This window comes from Canis lupus, chromosome 29, assembly GCF_011100685.1.
Source record: "Canis lupus familiaris isolate Mischka breed German Shepherd chromosome 29, alternate assembly UU_Cfam_GSD_1.0, whole genome shotgun sequence".
In the NCBI taxonomy this organism is placed as follows: Eukaryota; Metazoa; Chordata; class Mammalia; order Carnivora; family Canidae; genus Canis; species Canis lupus.
This window is the reverse complement of record NC_049250.1, coordinates 32,188,192-32,211,739: the sequence shown is the minus strand read 5'-3', so window position 1 is coordinate 32,211,739 and position 23,548 is coordinate 32,188,192. Positions and strand designations below refer to the sequence as shown.

The following is a 23,548-nucleotide window of genomic DNA, read 5'->3' as shown; positions in this document are numbered from 1 at the left end:
AAAAAAAAACAAAAAACAGAAAAAACCTTGGTCAAGACATGTTGGTTAAAACTCCTCTTATTTGTACCATGAATTGTACAATCTCCAGTTCTCTTTGTCACTAGAGTATCCTAACTATAGCATTGGTACCTGGGTCAGACTGGTAAAATAGCTATATTGAACACATGGAGCTCCAAACAAATGTTTAGAAAATGCGTTTATTCAAACTGTAATGATTCCGTGTGATTTCTTTCATCTTGTTTTTAATTCTGTGAAATGAGGTTACTTTGTCCATTTCTCTTCTGTATTACAATATTTAGTTTTTCTCTAATGTAAACACTGGTGAATTTTTCATTGGATTTGAATATCTTCCACTTGTGCATTTTAGTATCTCTTATGGATTTTTCTCCAAATAGATTCAGTTCCTCCACTTTTTGAATTAATGGCATGTTTATGAGCTGAAACACGATGACGGATATATGACATGTGAAACAAAAGAAGACAGGAACATAATTAAAGGTATGGGCTCTGGAATCCTCATCCTGAATTTAAATCCTGGCTTTGCCCTTACCCTCTCCTCCAACTGGTTGTACAAACTTGAGCAAATTACTTTACCTGAGACTTGGTATTCTGATATTTAAAGTGGGGTGGTCCCCGAATAGCCAGGGGAATTTTAAAAAAGAAAACCATATCTGGGGGGCATCACAATGCCAGACTTCAGGTTGTACTACAAAGCTATGGTCATCAAGACAGTGTGGTCCTGGCACAAAAACAGACACATAGATCAATGGAACAGAATAGAGAATCCAGAAGTGGACCCTGAACTTTATGGGCAACTAATATTCGATAAAGGAGGTAAGACTATCCATTGGAAGAAAGACAGTCTCTTCAATAAATGGTGCTGGGAAAATTGGACATCCACATGCAGAAGAATGAAACTAGACCACTCTCTTGCACCATACACAAAGATAAACTCAAAATGGATGAAAGATCTAAATGTGAGACAAGATTCCATCAAAATCCTAGAGAAGAACACAGGCAACACCCTTTTTGAACTCGGTCACAGTAACTTCTTGCAAGATACATCCACGAAGGCAAAAGAAACAAAAGCAAAAATGAACTATTGGGACTTCATCAAGATAAGAAGCTTTTGCACAGCAAAGGATACAGTCAACAAAACTCAAAGACAACCTACAGAATGGGAGAAGATATTTGCAAATGACATATCAGATAAAGGGCTAGTTTCCAAGATCTATAAAGAACTTCTTAAACTCAACACCAAAGAAACAAACAATCCAATCATGAAATGGGCAAAAGACATGAACAGAAATCTAGCAGAGGAAGACATAGACATGGCCAACATGCATATGAGAAAATGCTCTGCATCACTTGCCATCAGGGAAATACAAGTCAAAACCACAATGAGATACCACCTCACACCAGTGAGAATGGGGCAAATTAACAAGGCAGGAAACCACAAATGTTGGAGAGGATGTGGAGAAAAGGGAACCCTCTTACACTGTTGGTGGGAATGTGAACTGGTGCAGCCACTCTGGAAAACTGTGTGGAGGTTCCTCAAACAGTTAAAAATATACCTGCCCTACGACCCAGCAATTGCACTGTTGGGGATTTACCCCAAAGATACAAATGCAATGAAACGCCGGGACACCTGCACCCCGATGTTTATAGCAGCAATGGCCACGATAGCCAAACTGTGGAAGGAGCCTCGGTGTCCAACGAAAGATGAATGGATAAAGAAGATGTGGTTTATGTATACAATGGAATATTACTCAGCTGTTAGAAATGACAAATACCCACCATTTGCTTCAATGTGGATGGAACTGGAGGGTATTATGCTGAGTGAATAAGTCAGTCGGAGAAGGACAAACATTATATGTTCTCATTCATGTGGGGAATATAAATAATAGTGAAAGGGAATAGAAGGGAAGGGAGAAGAAATGTGTGGGAACTATCAGAAAGGGAGACAGAACGTAAAGACTGCTAACTCTGGGAAACGAACTAGGGGTGGTAGAAGGGGAGGAGGGCGGGGGGTGGGAGTGAATGGGTGACGGGCACTGGGGGTTATTCTGTATGTTAGTAAATTGAACACCAATAAAAAATAAATTAAAAAAAAATAAAGTGGGATGGTAATGAAACCTAGGTCATGGAGCTCTTATAAAACAGCACAGGATTTGGAACACAGTGAGCTAAAAATAAATGTTGGCTTGAAAAGCAAAAACATAATGGAACTCCAAAGCTCATATACATACATATAAAATATAAATAGTACTACCCAGTGAGAAATCATGGTTAGCTATTTCAAAATTCATTTCTTTTTTTTTTAATTTTTAATTTTTAATTTTTTATTTATGATAGGCACACAGTGAGAGAGAGAGAGAGAGAGAGAGGCAGAGACACAGGCAGAGGGAGAAGCAGGCTCCATGCACCGGGAGCCTGACGTGGGATTCGATCCCGGGTCTCCAGGATCAGCCCTGGGCCAAAGGCAGGAGCTAAACCGCTGCGCCACCCAGGGATCCCCAAAATTCATTTTTTAAGTGAATTTTATTCTTTGACAATGATTGATTCATTCCCATACTTTATTATTATGCACAGCACACTGTGAATACAAATGTAACCCCACTGGTTTACATGTGATTATTGCCTGCCTCTATCCAGTCTAGTGTTAGAGTTACTCTTCTTTTACTATTTATTATTTTTTTATTTTTATTTTTTAAAGTTTTATTTATTTATTCATGAGAGACACAGAGAAAGGCAGAGAGAGAGAGGTTGAGGGAGGAGACACAGGCTCCATGCAAGGAGCCAGGGTGGGACTCGATCCGGGACTCCAGGATCACACCCTGAGCCAAAGGCAGACACTCAGCCACTGAGCCACCCAAGTGTCCCTTCTTTTACTATTTAAATAGTAATGCCTTGGGGCACCTGGGTGGCTCAGTTGGTTGAGTGTCTCTGTCTTCTCTGGTAGGATTGAGATCTGTGTCTCAAGTCAGGCTCCCTGCTCACCAGGGAGTCTCCTTCTCCCCCTCCCTCTGCTCCTTCCCCCACCCATGCTCACTCTCTCTCAAATAAACGAATAAAATATTTTTAAAAATATGTCTTGAATCCTTCCAGCTGTGATGAGGTACCCAACATCTTTCCCATGAACGTTTTTCTCGGGCCCTCTCTTGCTTCTACTTATACTCCTTGAGTTGTTGGGTCCTCATATCTTGTCCTTTCTTACTGATCTTTTCTCTCCACTCAAGTCAACCCCAACATGTCACCATTCTTTTCTTTCTTTTCCTCAAAACACTACTCATGGAGGCATTTGTATGTATTAGATCTTTTATTTTCTGAAGGATTTCCTGTATCTTGGAATAGTCTGTTGGACATCCAAAACTGAGTATTTCATATTTTTCTTCCCCCACTACAGGAAATTTTGTTCCTAAATCTTCCATCCTTTTGCCTCGGGCTGCTCCAGGCTTTCCAAAAGGCTCACTACCCATTAATCTCCTTCTCACACAGACCCCAGGGCTCAATGTTTCTCCAACTCTATTATGTGGAGCAATTCAGTTCTATGCCTGTCTTCCTCCATTTTGGCCATTGTCCTGAGGGCTTTATTTTTCTAAACAAATCTTTCCACTGCCAGCTTTAAAATAACATTCCATCATCACCCTTAACTCAAAGATAAACAAGCTACAATATTTGCTAATTCTCCACTGTGAATTCAACAGGTCCTTCTCAATAGAGTGAAACCTTAAAATTGTGAGTCGGTTCACTTAAGCCCTCTGGGGAAAAATGTGCCTGGCAACCAAACTCACTTAGAGTAAGTTAGGGTCTTTGTATTATTACTGAGCTGCAAGACCTGCCTGGTCAGCCTTCTGGCTTCATGTTGTCCTACTCTACTCCCCTCTCCTTCTTCTCAAGCACTGTTGGCTTTTTTGCTATTCCTTGAACACAAAATCTACTGGACACATATTTATCAAGCATATTTCTACCTCAGGACCTTTGTACTTGCTATTCCTTCCACCTGGAAAGCTCTTCACTGGAAAAGTCTCCAGAGACAGAGGCAACAATATGTGTAAAGACATAGTATGGTGCTTTTAATATGGCCTAACTTAAGTTCTATATTTGTGTGTAGGGCAGCATCGATCCAAGTATTGGCTGCAAACCTGGTGTAGATTTGTGGATAAGCTAATGAAGTTTCAGCATCCCTCAGTTGCATGAACTCCTTTCGAGGACCTGAAGGAGGACTTATCAATGTATATATTTATTTATTTTTAAAGATATTATTTATGTATTCATGATAGACACACAGAGAGAGAGAGACAGAGACAGAGACAGAGATACAGGCAGAGGGAGAAGCAGGCTCCATGCCAGGAGCCTGATGCGGGACTCCAGGATCGCGCCCTGGGCCAAAGGCAGGCGCTAAACCGCTGAGCCACCCAGGGATCCCTTATCAATGTATTTAGAAGGTTATATGGTTCTGTAAAATTTGTAAAAGGAAGATATTTTAACTGCAATTGGTTAGAACATGGTTTCTTTTCATTTTGACTCACTTTTATCACACTTCTCATGTTGAGTGTAGGGATGGTTGCAGGAGGTTTTTGATCAAGTATCAGGGAAGATGGCTAGGGATTCTTTTATTTGACTTTAGTGGCATTATGTGATTCACAGTCACTTCTCTGTATAGTTAAATTTTTGCTAGCTGTTTCTGAATAACGTCCGGGAATGCTACATACAATCCATTGTACCAACTCACTGAGCATCGAGACATGAAGATGTAGGGCTAGGAGGTCATATTGTCATGTGAGTGTGTCCTTTGGTGCCCAACACCAGCAGGAAGGTAGTAAGGAGGATCACATGAGAAATCATCAGAGCCAGAAATTAATCTTAGCAAAATTCATAAAATCTTCCAGCTTATATACAAAAGAAACTGTCATTTCCCCACATTTGAAAACAATCTACATACGTTTCCTACTAGCTGAAACAAACTCCATAAACTGCATTTTCCTTTTTTCCTTCCTTTCTGAATTCATAGTCCTGTGCTGCTGATGCTGGCAGGCCAGGTCCCAGGACCCAGAGGGGCTCCCACAGGACCTGCCAACAGGGTCCCTGACTGCATGCAGGATAGAAATCAAATGCAAGCTGGCAAAAGGTGAAAGCAGAGTTTATTGAAGGTATAGAGAGAGTTCAGGTCCAGATAGAGTGTTTGGGAGACTCAAGAAGGAAAGGCCGGGGTCTTGTCTTTGTTTGGGGTCTGGGGTTTTTTACTGAGGATCCTGGTAAGGCATCAAGGAACCGATTAGAACAAAAACAAGGGCCCAAGTGTTATTCCTTGGAGCCAGGAGATCTGGGCATAGAGATGTCTAGTTCTGGTGGTGTGAAATATGATGAATATGATCCAGTCATTCTCACATGGTCCTTCCTTAGATATTATCTCTTCTAAAGAAGTCACTAACTCCTTGATCCTTACAAGGAAGATTACACTATTTGGATTTTGAGGCATGCGTAAAGTAGAGGTGCAGGTCCTAGCAAAAATAGAAGCAGGAAAAGGAACAGAAAGCAGGTTTCTATGGAATCCTTCAGTTTCCCTGTCTTACTGCTGAGCACAAACCTGTGCAGATGACACTGTACTGAGTGACATTACAAATTCCAGCCATCTAATAAGATATAAAATAGCCCATCACTCTTACTCAGCTATTTATCCATCTTTGATGAACTATCAGGTTTCCTCATAAACTTATTCTAAAATTTCTTCCTTAATCTCACTGAGATAAGAACCCACACCCACATGACATCAGCAATTGACCCCTGATTATGGTTATCAACCATTCTGGTGTGCCCTGGACCAAGGGATTTCCTGAGGAATGGAGCATTTCAGGGTTAAAATGGAAGAGTCCTGGCTAAACTGAGATGAGTTGGTTGCCCTACGTATTCCTGTCTTATTTATCAAGAATAACAACCTAAGGGACAGCTTATGGGACTTTACCTTCTCTCTGCCATAAAATAATTTTTTGTTTTTCCCATCTGCTGATAATTTACTCCCACATGAGGAAAAATTATTTTCCCTTCTTTACAAATATGATACCTACAGCCGTGTCCTGATTTATTGGCCTTTCTTTTTGGAATCTTGCCTTTCCAACTGACATCTCCTTTTTGTCATTTTATTTTATTTTTATTCATTTATTTATTCATGAGACACACAGAGAAAGAGGCAGAGACACAGGCAGAGGGAGAAGCAAGCTCCATGTAGGGAGCCTGATGTGGGACTCGATCTTGGGACCATGGGATCATGCCCTGGGCCAAAGGCAGATGCTCAAACACTAAGCTACCCAGGCATCCCTCCTTTTCATCTTTTTAAATGTTTCCATTTCACCAAGTTTCTGCCCTCCATCCATAAAGACTTCCCTTGGCCTTTTTCGTCTTAGCTATCATTTTTGTCTCTCTCCTTCCTTCTTACAACAGATTACTTGAGAGTAGGCTAGGATCTCTGAATTCCTTCATTACTTTTTCTCTTGCTTTTGTCCTCAGAATTTCACCGGAACAATTCTCTTAAGATTCTCTTAACAATCCTCTTAACAACTGCCTAGTGGTTCAACAAAGAGTCTTTGTTATTTTTTATCTTTTTACTCATTCCGATTCTCCGATGCATTTTCCCTTGTTGATTTTCTTGAAATGCTTTTCTATCTTGGCTTCTTTACACTGCCCCACCCTAAAACTCCCTTTAGCTATGATTCTTTCCTTTTGCTGCCTCTACTGATTTCTTTTTTTTCTTTCCATCTCCTAAAAGTTGGTGTTCATCAGTGTATTGTGTTTAATCTTCTCTGTATACAAACTACTCATGGCATTTTACCTATTATCATGTGTTTAAATTATTTCGAAGATGGTTCCAAACCCTGCATTTTTATGTCCAGACCCTCTCTTGAGACGGAAACATTTATTCCTAACTCTACGTAGCTTGGACATCTTTTACCAGAAATCCTTCTGAGCTCTAACTTTAGCATGTTTGAATAGAGGATTAGGATATTTTTTTTCTTCACGTGAAAAAGCTCTTCTTCCTGAGTCCTCTGTTTCTTTCAATAGTATGTCTGGTTTTTTTGTTTTGTTTTGTTTTTTAAGAGAGGGATAAGAGGAGGATCAAAGGGAGAGGGAGAGAAAGACTCATAAGGAAGCTTTACACCCAGCTCAGAGCCTGATGTGGGCCTTGATCTCACATCCCTGATACCATGACCTGAGCTGAAATCAAGACTGAGTGACAGACACTGAGGTGGGAACTTGGTGGGATGGGCACTGGGTGCTACTGAACTTCAATAGAAAAAAAAAAAAAAAAAGAGCTGGATGCTTAACCGATTGAGTCACATAGGTATCCCAGCATGTCTGTTTTTATGGCCATTTGTGCTAAAAAAAAATTTGAGATTCCATTTGTCCATCCTAAAGAATTCCTTTCTCCTAGTGCAAATTTAACTAATTGTCAAACCATGTAGAGTCTGACTCAGAAATGGCTCTGGCATTTTTTTTTCTAATCCAGTCTTCCTGCCACTATCACCCTAGGTTAGGTCCTCATGACATATTTATCTCATGTTCTTGCCTGTATTCCTGTTTCTGATGTTTCACCCTCAATTCATTCTATGCTCTGCTTCCTTAGACTGACTTTCAGGCTTCTGAAATATGACTTATAACTACCTTTTTAAGCCCTTAGTCCTAGTCATCCCTTGAACACATCTGTATTCCTTTCCAAGTGGTCTTCTAGTTATTTCTTAAATATCTTCTGTGATAAGTCACTGTATTGCCTTCTGACCATGCTTCTATCTATAGTGATAGTATCCCATTGTAGACTTTCAACATTCATGTTTAAAATTCATGATTAAAATTAAAATTCCTCTAATATCTTTGGAATCCTTCATCATCTGTGGCCTTCTGATCATTTACCTCTATTACTTTCTTCTGTTACCTTCTTTTGGTATGAACCATATGATTGTCCTCATGAAATTAAAATCCTGAGATAGCAGAGACTGTGTCAGATATTTTCATATGATCTTTATGGTGACCTGTGCCCAGTTGATAATCAGTGTTGCTTGAAATGTAATGATATATTTTAACTTTATATGTTTCAGTCCTAGAACACTATTTCACAAAATCTTGAAATTGTACTTGTTTCTACTTGTTGATTAGAAAGGTGAAGCATAGCTGAACCAAAGAGTCACCAGGTGGCAGTGCTACAGAGCTGTTCTCAACCTGCTGCATTCTCTGATGTAATCTGGATAGAAATAATTTCCTAGGACATTTTCTGCCACAATCCATACAAAATCACAGATTCATAGCTATTAGCTTTGGAAGGGAGCTGAAAACCCTTCTGTCCTACATTGTAGTTGTAAAACGAGGAAACTAAGGTATATATATATATATAAAACTAGAAAGGATTTTCAAGGTTATTTGGTTTTTTTACAGATAAGGAAAATGAAGAAGTCATGACCAAGGAGATGTATTAGTTGGAACACTTTGTCTCATAAACTCAACAGAAACTGGTCTTTAAAACTAAAAAGAAAAGAGGGTGGTTTTTAAGCCCAAGTATCTGCAGAGTCCAGGGATAAGTCTAGCTTTTAGGCAAGGCTGGATCCAGGGTTACATTCTTTAGCTTTTTATTCTGCTTTCTGCTGTGGTGGCTTTACTTCAGGTTTTGCATTTCCCAGCCACTCTTGTCTTAAGCTATTTATTGGTGGGTGTCTCTGCAAATAACATAATTTACTTTTCTAACAGTTTGAGTAAGAACCCTGGAATTGAGTCTCATTAGGCAGACCCGGGTCATGTTCCAGTTGGAGCAAAGGGAGGAGTTTGCCTCATTCATCTCTCTGAGGAATGGTGTGGGCAAGGTCAGCTTGCATAGTTTTTCATGAATATTTTTGCATTTCAGGATGGTGCCCTGCAAGGCGATGACTAGGGACTGAAATCTAGCCTGGGCTCCACTTGCCAGGGCATGATACATTGGGGCTGTATCTACTTAAATGGGAAACTTTTTAAAATTTGCCTCAGAACACTGTATTCAGAAGAATGAATGAAAGCTGAGTAGACCTAAACAAAAGGGTAGCAGTTTAAAAAAATTATGGGAGTGTTGGGTAGTTAGTTAGTTGAGTGTCTGACTTTTGGTTTCAGCTCAGGCTATGATCTCATGGTTATGGGAGAGAGACCTGCACTGGGCTCTGTGCCAGCACAGAGTCTGCTTCAGGTTCTCTCTTCTCCCTTCAGCTCACATACTCTCTCTCTCAATGAAATAAAATCTTTTAAAAAATTATGGTTAAATTTGATTTTCTTTACTTCTGTTTTTTTTTTTTTTTAAGATTATTTATTTGAGAGGGGAGAGAGAGAGAGAGGATGGAGGGTAGAGGCAGAAGGAGATAGAAAGAATCCCAAGCAGACTCCCCACTGAGCTGAGAGCCTGATCCAGGGATCCTAGAGATTATGACCCTCACCAAAACCGAGAGTCAGATGCTTAACTCACTGACCCGTACTTCTCTGTATTTCTAGATAGGAGGCAGTATTGCATTATACAAAATGTGTGGTGATTTAGAGTCAGAATGCCAAATTGGAATCTTGGTTCTGCTACATTTTAGTTGTGTGAATTTGGGAAGAGTTTTAATATTTCTCAGCTTCAGTTTACTTATGTATAATAATCACATTTCAGGAAAGTTGGAGGATTAAGTGAAGCATAAAAGCCCATCATAGAGCCTGGGACATAGTAGCAGCTCAATTAATATTAATTAATTGTGGCAGTTTTTAAACATGAGCCCCAAATTCTTGAACACTCTTCTCAGAAAGGGATGGGGTCTATGTCCCCTTCCCTTGAGTTGGGGAATGCTTGTGACCACATCAACCAGTAGAACATGGAAAAGTGACACCATGAGACCTCTGAGCTCAGGTCATAAAATGTCGTGTAGCTTCCTCCTTGAATGCATCTTGAAATGCTTCTCAGAAGTTGCCTCTTGGGATACTCTCTCTTTGAATGAAGCCATCGTATTGTGAGAAGCTCAGGCCACAGAGAGAGACAGATTTCCCTGCAATCTCTCAGTGGGAGGAATGCCAAAGAATTTTAAAATGCCATATGTTGTGGTAAATACTATGATGAGTGTGATTTTCCTACAAGTACTTATTTCCTTGATTATGATAAGGATGTCTATAACAGTAATGGCTAAATTTATGTGTCAATTTGGCTAAGCTGTGGTTCCCACTGGCTTAGTTAAACACCAGTTTAGAAGTTGTCATGAAGGTAGTTTTCAGAAAGATCAAAGATTGAATAAAGACTCTTGAGCTGAATTTGAGCTCAGGACCACAGCATCAACCACAGCACATTTTCTGAATTTCCTGATGGTCTGGTTTATGGATTTCAGGCTTATGAGCCCCTATAAGTGCATGATCCAATTCCTTAAAATAAATCTTTCTCCCCCACCCTACCCATAAGTGTCATTGTATCTATTCTTCTTTTTTTTTTTTTTTTCTGGAGAACCTTGACTAATACAATAACTAAATATAGTAATAACAAGACACAGACATCTTTTTAATATGGAATAATTTCATTTCCATCATCAGACAATTGAGGTACTTATTATCTGAACTCACATTTTTTAATTTTAATTTTTATTTATTTTTAATTTTTTGTTGAACTCACATTTTAGAACTTAGAGAGTACTTATGCAGTTCCTAAATTATTATACATGTGTGAAACTTTGTAGCCCTAATAAGAATTTTAGCCTAAAAAAAAAAAAAAAAGAATTTTAGCCTCATGTCTCATAATGCTAATCTTATATCTCCTATAATTCCCATTGTACAGAGCTCAGCTCATTAAACCTCTGGGGATTATTCTTTAAAGGATGTGAAAAAGTTTGTCGTGAGGGGAGTAAAACTATCATTGTGAGGACTGTGTGCCTCCTTAAGCACATTTTTAAGTGACATTTTTTTGTTGTTTCACTGTCTCATTGACTCATTATGTAAATGTCATTATCAGGCAATTAGTACTTGCAGATAGGTATGGGATAATAGTTTCCCCTATTGACATAGAGATTTGTGATCCGATGATTGGAGATGTTAGGTGACTCATTTACAAGTGTTCTCTTGGGGAAGTATATCAAAGATGCAGCTTCATGATTTAATGAATTGACTCAAATTATCTTTTTCCCACCTCTTACCGACCTTTATGAATCCTGTGTCTAGCTGTCTTTATTTCTCTCATCTGAGCCTTGATGATGGAATCAACATAATCTTTTTCCAAATTTCTATGCAATCCTATTAAAAATTTCTTCATTTCGTTAAATTATACTGAACTTTTAAGAGGAGAAGCATGTGGTATAATGCAAAAATTAACCAAGATTCAAAAGAGCTAGATTCTGATGCCAGGTGTTGGCTCTTTAAATTGAGAGGAGTCCCTAGACAAACATCCTCACAGCCTCAGCTTTTATCCAAAATGACAAGTTTGAAGATTTGGATTCTATTACTTGATAACTACAAAATTTTTTGCTTGGAACTGTTTCTGAAGAAATCCTTTTGCCAAGCTCCTACAGAGAGCCATCGCTAAGACATTGCTAAAGGGAAACAGCTGAGATGTGTCTAATTTATAATTTATTAATTATAACCAGCTGCAGGGAAAGGAAAGCATCTATTAGCTAGTGGGGTGGGATGTAAGAATGAAGTTTTAGAAAGTAAAAGATGATGATATATATCCTCTAGACTGAGGGGTGACTGAAAAGTTGATCCAGAGCTAGGAGAGAGAATGTAATAAAAACATAAACTATTGTTAGCCAAGAAGATGAAAGATCTCTTTCAGGACTTTTAGGCAACTAAACAATCAGTTGGAGCCTCGATAATACTACAGGAAATTCTTCCACCTGATGAAAAAGGCTAAAAGATTTGGTGGCATTAGGTTTATTGACTAAAGGAAAGCAGTACTAGAAACAGCGTGGATCCACGTAAATCTGCCTAGGATTTTTAGAATAAAAGGTTTCAGGACTGCTTCAGATAAAGATGGAACTTCTCTTCCTCCCATCTCCCTTATGATGAGCCCTTGCCAATTTTGTTTTTTCTAGTGTCTGTCATTTCTGAGCCAGTGGCCCTGAGCTCTTTCTGAGTACCTGGCCCATCGCCTGCTCAAGCCTTGCATTTGGGTTTCAGCTCTCATTGGCAGTATTGCCTGCCCAGTGGGCATCTGCATGATTCTAACTGATCTGGAGTCCTGCATGGGCAGTTCAATTTCCTGATAGGGACAGGCCATGCTGAATTAAAAATTCAGTTATGTCCAGCTGTATCTGTTGGAAGCAGAACATTCCCTTAGCCTGGTAACTGGGAAGACACTTGGAGCAGTCCACAACAAAAATTCCAAAGCTTGCTCTAAGCAGCAAATTCTCCTTGAGAATATGAGATTTCTTTGTAGATGTCATGATGAATAGAGCCTATAAAGTACTAGGCTCTTATTATGTATTGGTGTATCTTACAGCAACTTTGCAAGTATTTATTGCTATACACCATTGACAAAAAGAAACTAAAGTTCAGAGAGCTTAGGATGTCAGAGTTATAGATAGTAAAAGGTGTCAGTATTCAAACCTAGCATGACTATCTCTTTTCCCTCCTTTTCTAAGCCTGTATGGTTCTGAATATGCCACTTAGTTTTCTGTGCCATTTTACAATAACTAAATTAAAAATTGTGGTACTTGGTGTCTAAGGTTATCATTTCTTTACTGAAATGTATTTACTGTGGGCTAGGACTTGTAAGCCTAAAGATTGAAAGAACAAAAAAAGTAGAACTAAAAGATCAAGTACTTGGCTGAAAGAATGACTTTTTAATAAAAACCACTTCATGCTCTGAAACATTTATTTATAACATTTTTGCAAAGTTTTTAAGTTTCAATGTGTTTAATGAACAAATTGCACCTCTCTTTCCCCATTCCACATCATCAACTGTGAAGGGAGCTCGTTTATTTTATTCTCTAGTTTTCTGGAAGAATCAATTTCTGATTCTGACAAATAGCATGAAACTGTTCAAATAACTGTCTCTAAAATGATAATTTTTATATTCATGGTACCTTTTGATTATTACTGACATATTCTCATGTGATGACTTGGATTGACAACACGAAAAAACTATGTTCCCTCCTGATTTGCTCTTTGTGGTAGACTAGGTTCCAAATGGATATGTTTACTTGAGTGTTGAAAGGTACTATTGAAATGATGTGAGAAAAATCCCATTTTAAGAACTATGTTACCAGATTACTTCAAATTTCTCCCAATGTGTTAATAAAATGCAGAGCTGGAACTAGGCGTTTTTGTGCTAGAGGCAATTTTTCTCTAGAGGTTTCTTTTCCCTCTGCTTTGCTTTATGGACCGTCAGATCATGGAAACTTCCTAGGAATCCTCAGTAAAGCTCTTTTGAAATAGGAATTGTTTCTTGCTTATCCTGGAATAAGCCAGTAGAGTGGCCATCTATCTTGCTTAAGAGACCTTAATTTTGGTAATCTTATTAGTGAATAATTGCCATGGACAGGTACTTTGCTAAGCACTTATGCATTATCAGAATTCTAGCAGACAGGGGCTATTGTTACCCTCATTTTATAGAAAATAAATCTAAGAATAAGAAATGTTGACGACTTGCCCAATTTTATGCAGCCTAGAAAGTGGTGGAGGTGGAATTTGACCAAGGCCTTTCCATGTCCAAGACCCAGGCCCCTAACTGTGCTGTGCTGTCATCCATGGCCACGGAGTCCCCTGTATTTCTTCACAGATCTATTGAACTATCTTCCTGAGACTTGTGAGAGTAATTTTTAAATACATCCTACGTTTTTACTTGAAAGTAATGATGCTATATTCTTAGTTTTTCTCTCTCTTTGAACAAACTAAAAGAGTTTTTAGGATTCACAATTGATTTTAGAGTTTTACAAATGTTTTGCGTGAGCTTTTACACACTGTGTTTTTGGTCTGAGTACTGTCTTCCATGAATATTTTTATATGTTGGTCCATGACTCAATGAACAGGAAAATATAGTTACTGAATTGAAAAATAATACTAACAGCATAAAACTTAATGAGTTAGTTTAGGTCTTTTTGTTGGTTTGTTTCAACCAAAAGCTTAAAAAACTTTAGCTATTTCTGTAAAAAATACTCATGTTACAAGGAGAGTGAAGGAGCTATTAAAATATGAAGTCAAGTCATTAGCATTGGGTTATCATGTAAATTTTCCTTTTGATTTATTATGTGGGATAAGATAAATTTTCTTCTGCCCCTCTTACTTCTATTTCTCCTCTTCTTCCTCTCCCTCCTTCTAGTTGTTATTTCAATGTCTGAAAATTAGCCATGATATTTTTTCCAGTTTTATTGAGATATAAATGACATATAACATTGTATTATGCAACATAATGATTTGACATAGGTATATGTTTGCAAAATGATTACAGTATGTATAATTAACATTTATCACCTCTCAGACTTACAATTCTTTTGTGTGTGATGAGAACTCTTAAGACAGGTTCTCTTAGTGTAGCTTCACCAAATGAGAGTTTGTCCACCTGATTCACAGCAAGCCAATAAAAATGGATAGCAAGCTTTTGCAATGAAGAGAGACAAGCTATTTATTGGTGTGGCACTACCCAGGAGAATGGGGAGCTAATCCTTTAAAGTCCTGAACTCCCCAATGGCTTGCAAGTGAGGGTTTTAAAGGGCAAAAATTTAGGGCAGTGTTCACCTGAGAGGGTGGACACCGTTGATTGGAGACCCATGATTAATGCTAGCAGGTGCTCTGGTGCCACTTTGTCCGGTTCCCCAGAGGTCCTCTCCATCTTAAGAAACTTGAAATCTGAAAAATATAATTATTCGCTATGTTAAAGATTTCATTAGGTACATCTGGTGATCATATCTTTAGAGTAGTGCTGATTAACTACTTGCAAGCTACTAGGGTTACATTCCTATACATTCCTTGGCTGGTCCAGCCACACCTGGGGGAAATATGACCTTTAGTGTTCATTTTTTCATTTGAACTGACAAGATGCAACTAGCAAATATACTGTACAGTAATATTAACTATAGTTATATCCCCAGGACTTATTTATAAGTATGTACTTTTTTGTTTGTTTTGTTTTTTAAAGATTTTATTTATTTTTTCATGAGAGACACAGAGAGAGAGAAAGGCAGAGACACAAGCAGAGGGAGGAGCAGGCTCCATGTAGGGAGCCCGATGTGGGACTCGATCCCTGGTCTCCAGGATCAGGCCCTGGGCTGAAGGCAGCGCTAAACTGCTGAGCCACCCAAGCTGCCCCAAGTTTGTACTTTTGACAACCTTCATCCGTTTGCCCCTGGTCCCTGCCCTCACCCCCTTGGGCAACTACCCATCTGTTCTCTGTTTCCATGAGTTGGTTTTTTTTTTAGAGTCCATCTATAAGTGAGATCATACAGCATTTGTCTTTCTCCATCTGCCTTATTTCATGTAGCATAATGCTCTCAAGGTCCATCCATGTTGCTGTAATGACAGAATTTTCTTGACAGCAGAAGCAATAACAGCAGCTCATATTTATTGAATGATCACTATATGTCACATACTATGATAGATACTTTGCACGTGTTACTTAATTTACAATAATAATACAGATAGGCAGTGATGGTATCTATATTCACAGATGAAGAAACAGAGACTCAGACAGGAAGGTTGGCTGGCAGAGGTATGCATAGTTAAGTCATTGGGACAGCCTGAAAAAGGACCCACATCTGTTCAGTGCTAAAGATGGTGTTCTTAACCATCATGCTCTTCATCAAGGCTGTAAGAGTAGCCTAAAAGAACACTGGCACAAATTAACCCTCCTCTTTCCTTGGAATTAAATATGCAATTGGTAGTTCATTCCTATGAAATATGTTAAGACTATATACCAGAGGATGGAAATGTTTTAATATGTTAGAAACATACTTTATTGAAGAGCTTATTAACATGGGAAAATAATAAGCATTCAACTACTTTGAGTTAAAAATGTCTTTTTTTTTTGAGATTTTAACAAACAATAAGTAAAACCTACATAAAATGTTCTAGCAACATTTTTAATGTTTGGAGAACATTAAGATTTGGAGGGACTGATGTTTCGTCACTACTGTTATAAAAGAAAGAAGCCCACGGCCAGTCCTGTTCACAGTAGAGAATTCTATTTAGTAATTTCAGAATGGAAGAAAAGCTTAGAGGCTTTTACAACTGGAAGAGACTTTAGAAGTCATTCAGACAAATAGTATGAAGTTTTCCAGACAGATGCTTATCTCATTTTTTCTTAAACACCTTCAGTGATGGAATATGCTTGTCTCCTGGGGCATCACATTTTATTTTAACAGATCTTGTTACTTCTTTCTTTCAATTGAGTCCAAATCTATATCTGTTATTTCCACCCCATTGCTCCCTTTTCTATCCTTTTCTTAACTACAGCCCAAATCTTCTCATTTTCTGGTCCTTTATCCCCCTTCTCCTCTTTTTTTTTCTTTCCAGTTGCTACTTATGTAATGTGATTCTGGGTCACTTTGTCATTATAATGGATTTTCACAGTATATCCTTCATTTAAAAAAATGTTCATTTTTAAGTGTGTGGCTCCAAACCAAAGACAATACTCAAAGAATTGTTAGTAAACTGCAGAATGAAATAGTGCTGTCATCTTCTTTGATCTATATACCATGTTATAATTATACAAAAACTGAATGTGATAATTTCATGCAAACATTAAAAACTCTGGGCATTAAAAATATATATAAGGGATCTGTGACTGGAAAAAGAGAAAATTAGTGGAATCAGGAACTAGGTTGTTGAGAAGTCTGAGAAGGAGGCTGCTGAGATGGAAAAAGCCTGAGTCTTGGGAAAATGTCCGTGAATGTGGTATCACTATTAATATCTCCCTGTGGAAAACTGAAGGCATACAAACACTATGTGAGTCACACTGATACCTTGGGACATTGTGAATTAATATTGATAAATCTGATTGTAGATGCCTTGTTTTTGTTGCATTTATAAGCTGGCACTTTAAGGAATATTGTTCTGATTTACATACTTTTTACAGCACTGATTGTTGGTGTTAGCAAATACATTCCACCAAGCCATTCTAGAACCTGACAAGATATGAGGAGATTGTCAAGAGAATCAACAGTTGTTTTCAGAAAGCTGACTAAAATGCTTTATGCCAACTTTCTTTTCAAATTGTGACAAAATTTTGGAGCCAAGTTCTGATATGCTTTTGCTCATGGGATAAATTTTGGATTACATTATGTTACCAATTTAGCTAACCTACAAAATCTACTATCCATTCTTTCAGAGTATCTTTAAATTTAGAATAAGCCATTACCATGGGCTCCATGGAGACTAATATTCTAAGATCAAGCATAGTGCTTACCTCTGGTCCAATCAAATGGTCAACTATAGTGAAGTCTGCTAAATAACACCATAACAGCTCAAGCATAGTTAGTTCACCAGGAGACAATATGGGCTTTACCACTGAGGCTGTGTCTGCAAAGTGGCTGGTGGCAGCAAGAATGTCCACCAATGGCAATGACTTGCTTCACTGCATAAGTTACCATCCTGAACCATCCAGGACAAAGCAGAGCTGGTTCTGTCTTTGAATTTGGTTTTATTTTTCTCATGTTGCTTACAAGTTTACTTGGCTTAAGGGGAGAATGCCCATCTTGCTAAGAAACTGAAAGAGGACTCAAATTCTTGGAAGCAGATAATGGCTCTGATATTGAGACATTTTCATGTAAATTCATGTATGTGTTGTTGTGTGTATCTTCAAAGTCTTGTCAGGAAGGCTGCAGGAGATGGTAAGAGACAATCTTGCAGATCTCTAGCCAGTAAGCTAAATCAGAAGAGTGACCTCAGAAATGTGTCTCTCAAATGACCATTCAAGTTTAATAGTATAAAATAGACAAATGATGACAGTGTAGTGTAAAAATTGGAAGGAAAAATGTTTGTGGATCATTTGTTTTGTGGTTATTGTTAGGTTTTGAAATCTGTAGTTTTAAGTGGAAACCATTTAATGAAAAAATCTTTACCAGATTAAAAAAATTATTTTGGAGATTTCCAAACACACAAAAGCTGAGAGAATCACGCAATAAACTCCCATATACTCATCCCTCAGCTTAATAGCTATCAACATCCTGCCATTCTCTTTTGCTTATTCACTTCCTTCTCTCTCATTTTCCAAAATATTTTAAACATATACATCATATGCATTTCTGATTGAGAGTTAATGTTTCAGAAATTTCAGAACATTGAAACAAAGTTCAATACAAAGAAAAAAGAAATAGGTAAATATTGCCAATTATTTGCATGCATCATTCCATTTGAAAAAAATCAGGTGTTCTTTTTTTATGATCCAAAGTAATAGCAGAAAATTAATATTATATTTTTTGAAAAAAAAAAGAGATGAGAATACCACCATACTTCCATGATGCATTCAGTTTAGAATTCCAGATGGTTTTTAAATCATATCATAAATTCTTCCACACATAAAAATAATTCTATATTTCTATAGGAGATAATTTTATGCTGAAGTTCTTTTTAAAACTCTACCATTGAATTCAGTAAAGTCACAGGATATAAAATCAAGATACAGAAATCTGTTGCAATTCTATACACCAATAATGCAGTAGCAGAAAGAGAAATCAAGGAATTATCCCATTTACAATTGCACCAAAACCCAAACGATACCTAGAATAAACGTAACCAAAGAGGTAAAATGAAAACTATAGAATACGTATGAAAGATATTGAAGATGACACAAAGCAATAGAAGAACATCCCATGCTCATGGATTGGAAGAACAAATACTGTTAAAATGTCTATACTACCCAAAGTAATCTACACATTCAGTGCAATTCCTATCAAAATACCACCAGCATTTGTCACAGAGCTAGAACAAACAAATCTGAAATTTGTATGGAACCATAAAAAGACCCCAAATAGCCAAAGTAATGTTGAAAAAGCAAAAGCAAAGTCAGAGGCATCACAATTTTGGACTTCAAGCTGTATTACCAAGCTGTAGTCATCAAGACAGTAAGGTACCGGCACAAAGACAGGCATATAGATAATGGAACAGAACAGAGAACACAGAAATGGACGTATGACTATAATGGCCAACTAATCTTCAACAAAGCAGGAAAGACTATCCAATGGAAAAAAGAGTCTCTTCCACAAATGGTGTTGGGAAAACTGGACAGTGACATGTGAAAGAATTAAACTGAATCACTTTTTTTACACTGTATAGAAAAATAAATGCAACGTGGATGAAAGACAGACCTACATGTGAGAAGGAAACCATCAAACTGCTAGAGGAGAACACAGGCAGCAGCCTCTTTGACTTTGGCTATAGCAACTCTTACTAGACACATCTCCTGAAACAAGGGAAGCAAAAGCAAAAATGAACTATTGGGTCTCCATCAAGATAAAGGTTCTGCACAGCAAAGGATACAATCACCAAAACAAAAAGGCTTCTGACAGAATGAAAGAAGATATTTGCACATGACATATCTGATAAAGGGTAGTATACAAAATCTAAAATACTTATCAAACTCAACATACAATAAACAAATAATCCAGTTAAGAAATTGGCAGAAGACATCAATAGACACTTTTCCAAAGAAGACATTCAGATGGCCAACAGACATGAAAAATGCTCAGCATCACTCATCATGAGGGAAATACAAATCAAAACTACCATTAGATATTACCTCACACTTGTCAGAATGGCCAGATTAGCAACATAAACAACAGATATTGATAAGGATGCAGAGAAAGGAGAACCCTCTTGCACTGTTGGTGGGAATGCAAACTGGTACAGCCACTCTGGAAAACAGTGACTGTTCCCCCCTTTTTTTGTTTTTTGTTTTTTCCTTAAAAAACTAAAAATAGGGGCACCTGGGTGACTCAGTTGTTTAAGCTGCCTTTGGTTTAGGTCATGATCCTGGAGTCCCAGGATTGAGTCCTGCAGTGGGCTCTCTACTCATTGGGGAGTGTGCTTCTCTTTCTCCCTCCCCCTTGGCCCCTCACCCTATTTGTGTTCTCTTACCCACTATCTCTCAAATAAATAAATAAAATCTTAAAAAAAAAACCCAAAATAGAATTACTCTACAATCCAGCAATTGCAATACAAGGTATTTACCCAAAGGATACAAAAATACAGATTTGAAGAGGCATATGCACTCCAATGTTTATAGCAGCATTATCAACAATAGCCAAATATGGAAAGAGCCCAAAAGTACATTGACTGATAAATGGATAAAGTAAAGGTGGTATACATATATACAATGGAATATTATTTAGCCATTGAAAAGAATGAAATCTTGTCATTTGCAATGACATGGATGGAAGTAGAGTGATTATACTAAGTGAAATAAGTCAGTCAAAGACAAGTTCCATATAATTTCACTCCTATGTGGCATTTAAGAAACAAAACAGATTAGCATAGGGAAAGAGAAGGAAAAATAAAGTAAGATAGAAACAGAGAAGGAGGGAAACCATAAGAGACTCTTGGCTTTAGAGAACAAATTGGTGGTTACCAGAGGGAGAGGGTGGGGGGATAGGCTGAATGGATCATGAGCATTAAGGAGGTCACTTGTGATGAGCAGTGGATGTTATATGTAAGTGATGAATCACTAAATCTACTCCTGAAACTAGTACTACACTATATGTTAACTAACTTGAGTTTAAATAAAATTTGGGAAGAAAGAACTCTGCTATTAGTCTTTTTCTTTGATTGTTGCTTTTTTTGTTGGGAAAATTGGTATGCCCAAGTATAAGTTCTTCAGCTTATCTCAAAAAGTTATCCAGGGAGAAACAATTTGTAGATATAATAAGTCCATGTTCTATTTTAGGAACAATGAAAGAAATTGTATGTATAAATACATATATGTGTGTATATGTGCACACAGTTGTATATGTGTATGTATCTATATATCTCAAGATACACATATTTCTACTATTATGTACTAAGAAGATGCACAGAGACACAGATACACACACACTGTCTTCTTGAATGTAGCATGTTTGCTTTGTTCTTGTTGACAGGTTGTATGGTTAACATATCTAACAACTTAAGAAACCGGGGAAACTCTTGGGCAACCTGTTTCTTTATTCCCAGCCCTGATTTCATCCCTGCATTCTTTCCCATGGTGCTACCTTGGCTATCCTTGCCATGGCACTTGTGCCTTCACCTGCAGACATTCCATCTGGGGACATCACAAGTCCCTTCTAGTGCATGCACTGACTGGAGTCCCACCGACTGGTCCCTTGTCTAAGGATCATGTGTGGAGCTTGGAGAGAGTTAAACATTGGCTTAGAGATGGAAGGCAACAATGAGAATTCAGACAAAAGAGAAGCAGATCTTTAATTATTTGCTGTATCTGTTTCTAAGGTTTGATGAATGAAACTCTGATTTAAATTGTACATAAAAGGAAATCTATAAAACATATAACCTCTTTAATTCTGCAATTCAATTAATCAATGACAATGAAGTTTCCAAAGCTTTCAAAGACATTTTTGAAATTAAGGCACATGTAAAAGGGCCTTTTGTTTAAAATATTGTGATTTTACACTTACTCTGAAATTCCCTGTAGCTTCTTGTGATACAGAAATTAATCTATAACACCTTTTCTTGTTCTGCTTCTATGCTTCTTTTCCTATGATTAATGGCTTTATGGGATGAAAATCTGTTTCATTTAAAATTACTTTCTGTAAATGGTCAAAAATATTAAATTTTATTTGGCAAATCGTTCTGTTCCCACTCATGTCTATTTTTGCAAAATTACTTACTCTGCTCAAAAAGACCCTAAAAAATCAAGTTAAAAAATTATAGCTACTTACTCAAAGATGATATATGTAGTTTCATAAAGAATCCAGAAATGACAAGAGCATTTAACATTTTTCCCATTTCTTCTCAAAAACCGATATAACTTTTGAATTTTACACATAAAGATCCAAAATTATATGATTATAAAAAGAAATGGGGGCATCTCCTGGGTGGCTCCGTTGGTTAAGCGCGTGCCTTAATCTCAGGTCATGATCCTGGGGTCCTGGGATCTAGCCCTGTGTAGGGCTCTCTGCTCTCTAAAATAAATAAATAAAATCCTTAAAAAAAAAGAAATGAAATGAGACTTTAGGGTAAGACATAGTAACCACAAAACACATAATAGGAATAATCAGCATGCTCTTTACTAAATCTATGTGTAACATAAACCTCAATTAATAATACAACAATACAATTGCTCTTTCCTATCAGTCCAGTATAAAAGCAAAATTTTTGACTAATGATAGGTTAGTGATAATTATAGATTAGGGATAATGCTTGATCATTAAAAAAAACAATGTTTTTAAGCTGTATGTGCATGCAAAAAACTTTTGTGTTTTTCCATTATGATTTGTGATCCAGATTCCTCTCTTCTCACCAGTGCTTAATGATTGCTCATTATGTTCCTCTCACCTTCCCTGTCTGCTAGGAATCCTTCTATAAATATTTCAGATTTGAATCATCTTCCTCCTTCTTGAATTCCTGTGGAAAGTAAAAATTTTTGTCAAAAACAGCAGTTAACACCTACCACTTAAAATTATTAGTTAGTTGCTTTATGTCTATTTTGTGTACCATTTATTCATAACCTCAATATTATCATTTGTGAAAAAACTAAACATTTATTGCAAGAGAAATGAAAAATTCAACATATTACTGCTCTGTGGTTTTACAATGCAACCTCTCATTTAATATTCCCAACTTGGATTAATTTTTAACACTTGAACAATGCAGCTTTAACCTCATAACTCAATTTTAAACACAATGAGTGAATAATTCTTAATATTAGGAATTCAGTAATTGGTGAATGTTATAAAGTAATGAGTTACATGCAATCAATTAGAACCATCTAACAATTCTTCCAACAAATAATACAATCAAGGCCCACAAGAATTTGTCTTTTGAGTTGTAAATTAATTAAAAGGCAGGCTGTGATCCCTTCCTTGTTTTCAACAAATATGTTTATTCAATTCCTGCCAGTAAAAATTATTCTTTCTCAAGTATCCTAATTAAAATTCTATTTAAGTACTTAATCCTTTTAACATGTAAACAGTATACTTCCTTAATGTGTATTTGTCCATTCAAATTATTATTCAATGTGGGTATATAATCTCCCAGTGTAAATTGAAGTTTGCTTGGAAATAGTGAATTGCTTTGTCTATGGCAAGATTTCAGATGAGCATAGGGCCTGTAGTCCAGTTAATCTGAGTTAATCTGGTGGGATGTTTAATTAAATATTTCTGTTTTGTTTATTTATTTATAGAGAGGGGTAAGGGCAGAGGAGAGAGAGAGAGTCTCAAGCAAGTTCCAGGCCCAGCTTAGAGCTCAACATGGGGCTCAGTCTCACAACCCTAAGATCCCAACCTGAGCCAAAATCAAGAGTTGATAACTTGACTGACTGAGCCATGTAGGCACCCCTTGAGTGTATCTGTTTTATTCATACATATACAGTGCAATTTTGTCTTTGCGTGACAGATGATCTTTCTTATGAAAAATTTTGTTTGATAAATATAATTCAACCATTCTGCAC

At 37.3% G+C, this 23,548-nt stretch overlaps 2 long non-coding RNA genes across 5 annotated transcripts in view; one reads left to right on the top strand and one right to left on the bottom strand.

Annotated features, from left to right (window-relative positions):
- The window catches only part of LOC111093189, a 58,886-nt gene extending 58,134 nt beyond the window's left edge, over positions 1 to 752 (top strand). For all 3 annotated transcript variants that reach the window (XR_005381176.1, XR_005381174.1, XR_005381175.1), the window contains one exon: positions 396 to 752. This is a non-coding gene — a long non-coding RNA (uncharacterized LOC111093189). The remainder of the gene's footprint in view (positions 1 to 395) is intronic.
- Positions 753 to 14,302: 13,550 nt separating this feature from the next.
- LOC102153669 overlaps positions 14,303 to 23,548 on the bottom strand; it is a 29,310-nt gene continuing 20,064 nt past the window's right edge. The window contains exons 2-4 of one of the 2 annotated variants that reach the window (XR_005381173.1): positions 22,435 to 22,503; positions 21,819 to 22,082; positions 14,303 to 14,802 (exon numbers count right to left, since the gene is read on the bottom strand). This is a non-coding gene — a long non-coding RNA (uncharacterized LOC102153669). The remainder of the gene's footprint in view (positions 14,803 to 21,818; positions 22,083 to 22,434; positions 22,504 to 23,548) is intronic. The other variant, XR_005381172.1, reaches the window with a different exon arrangement.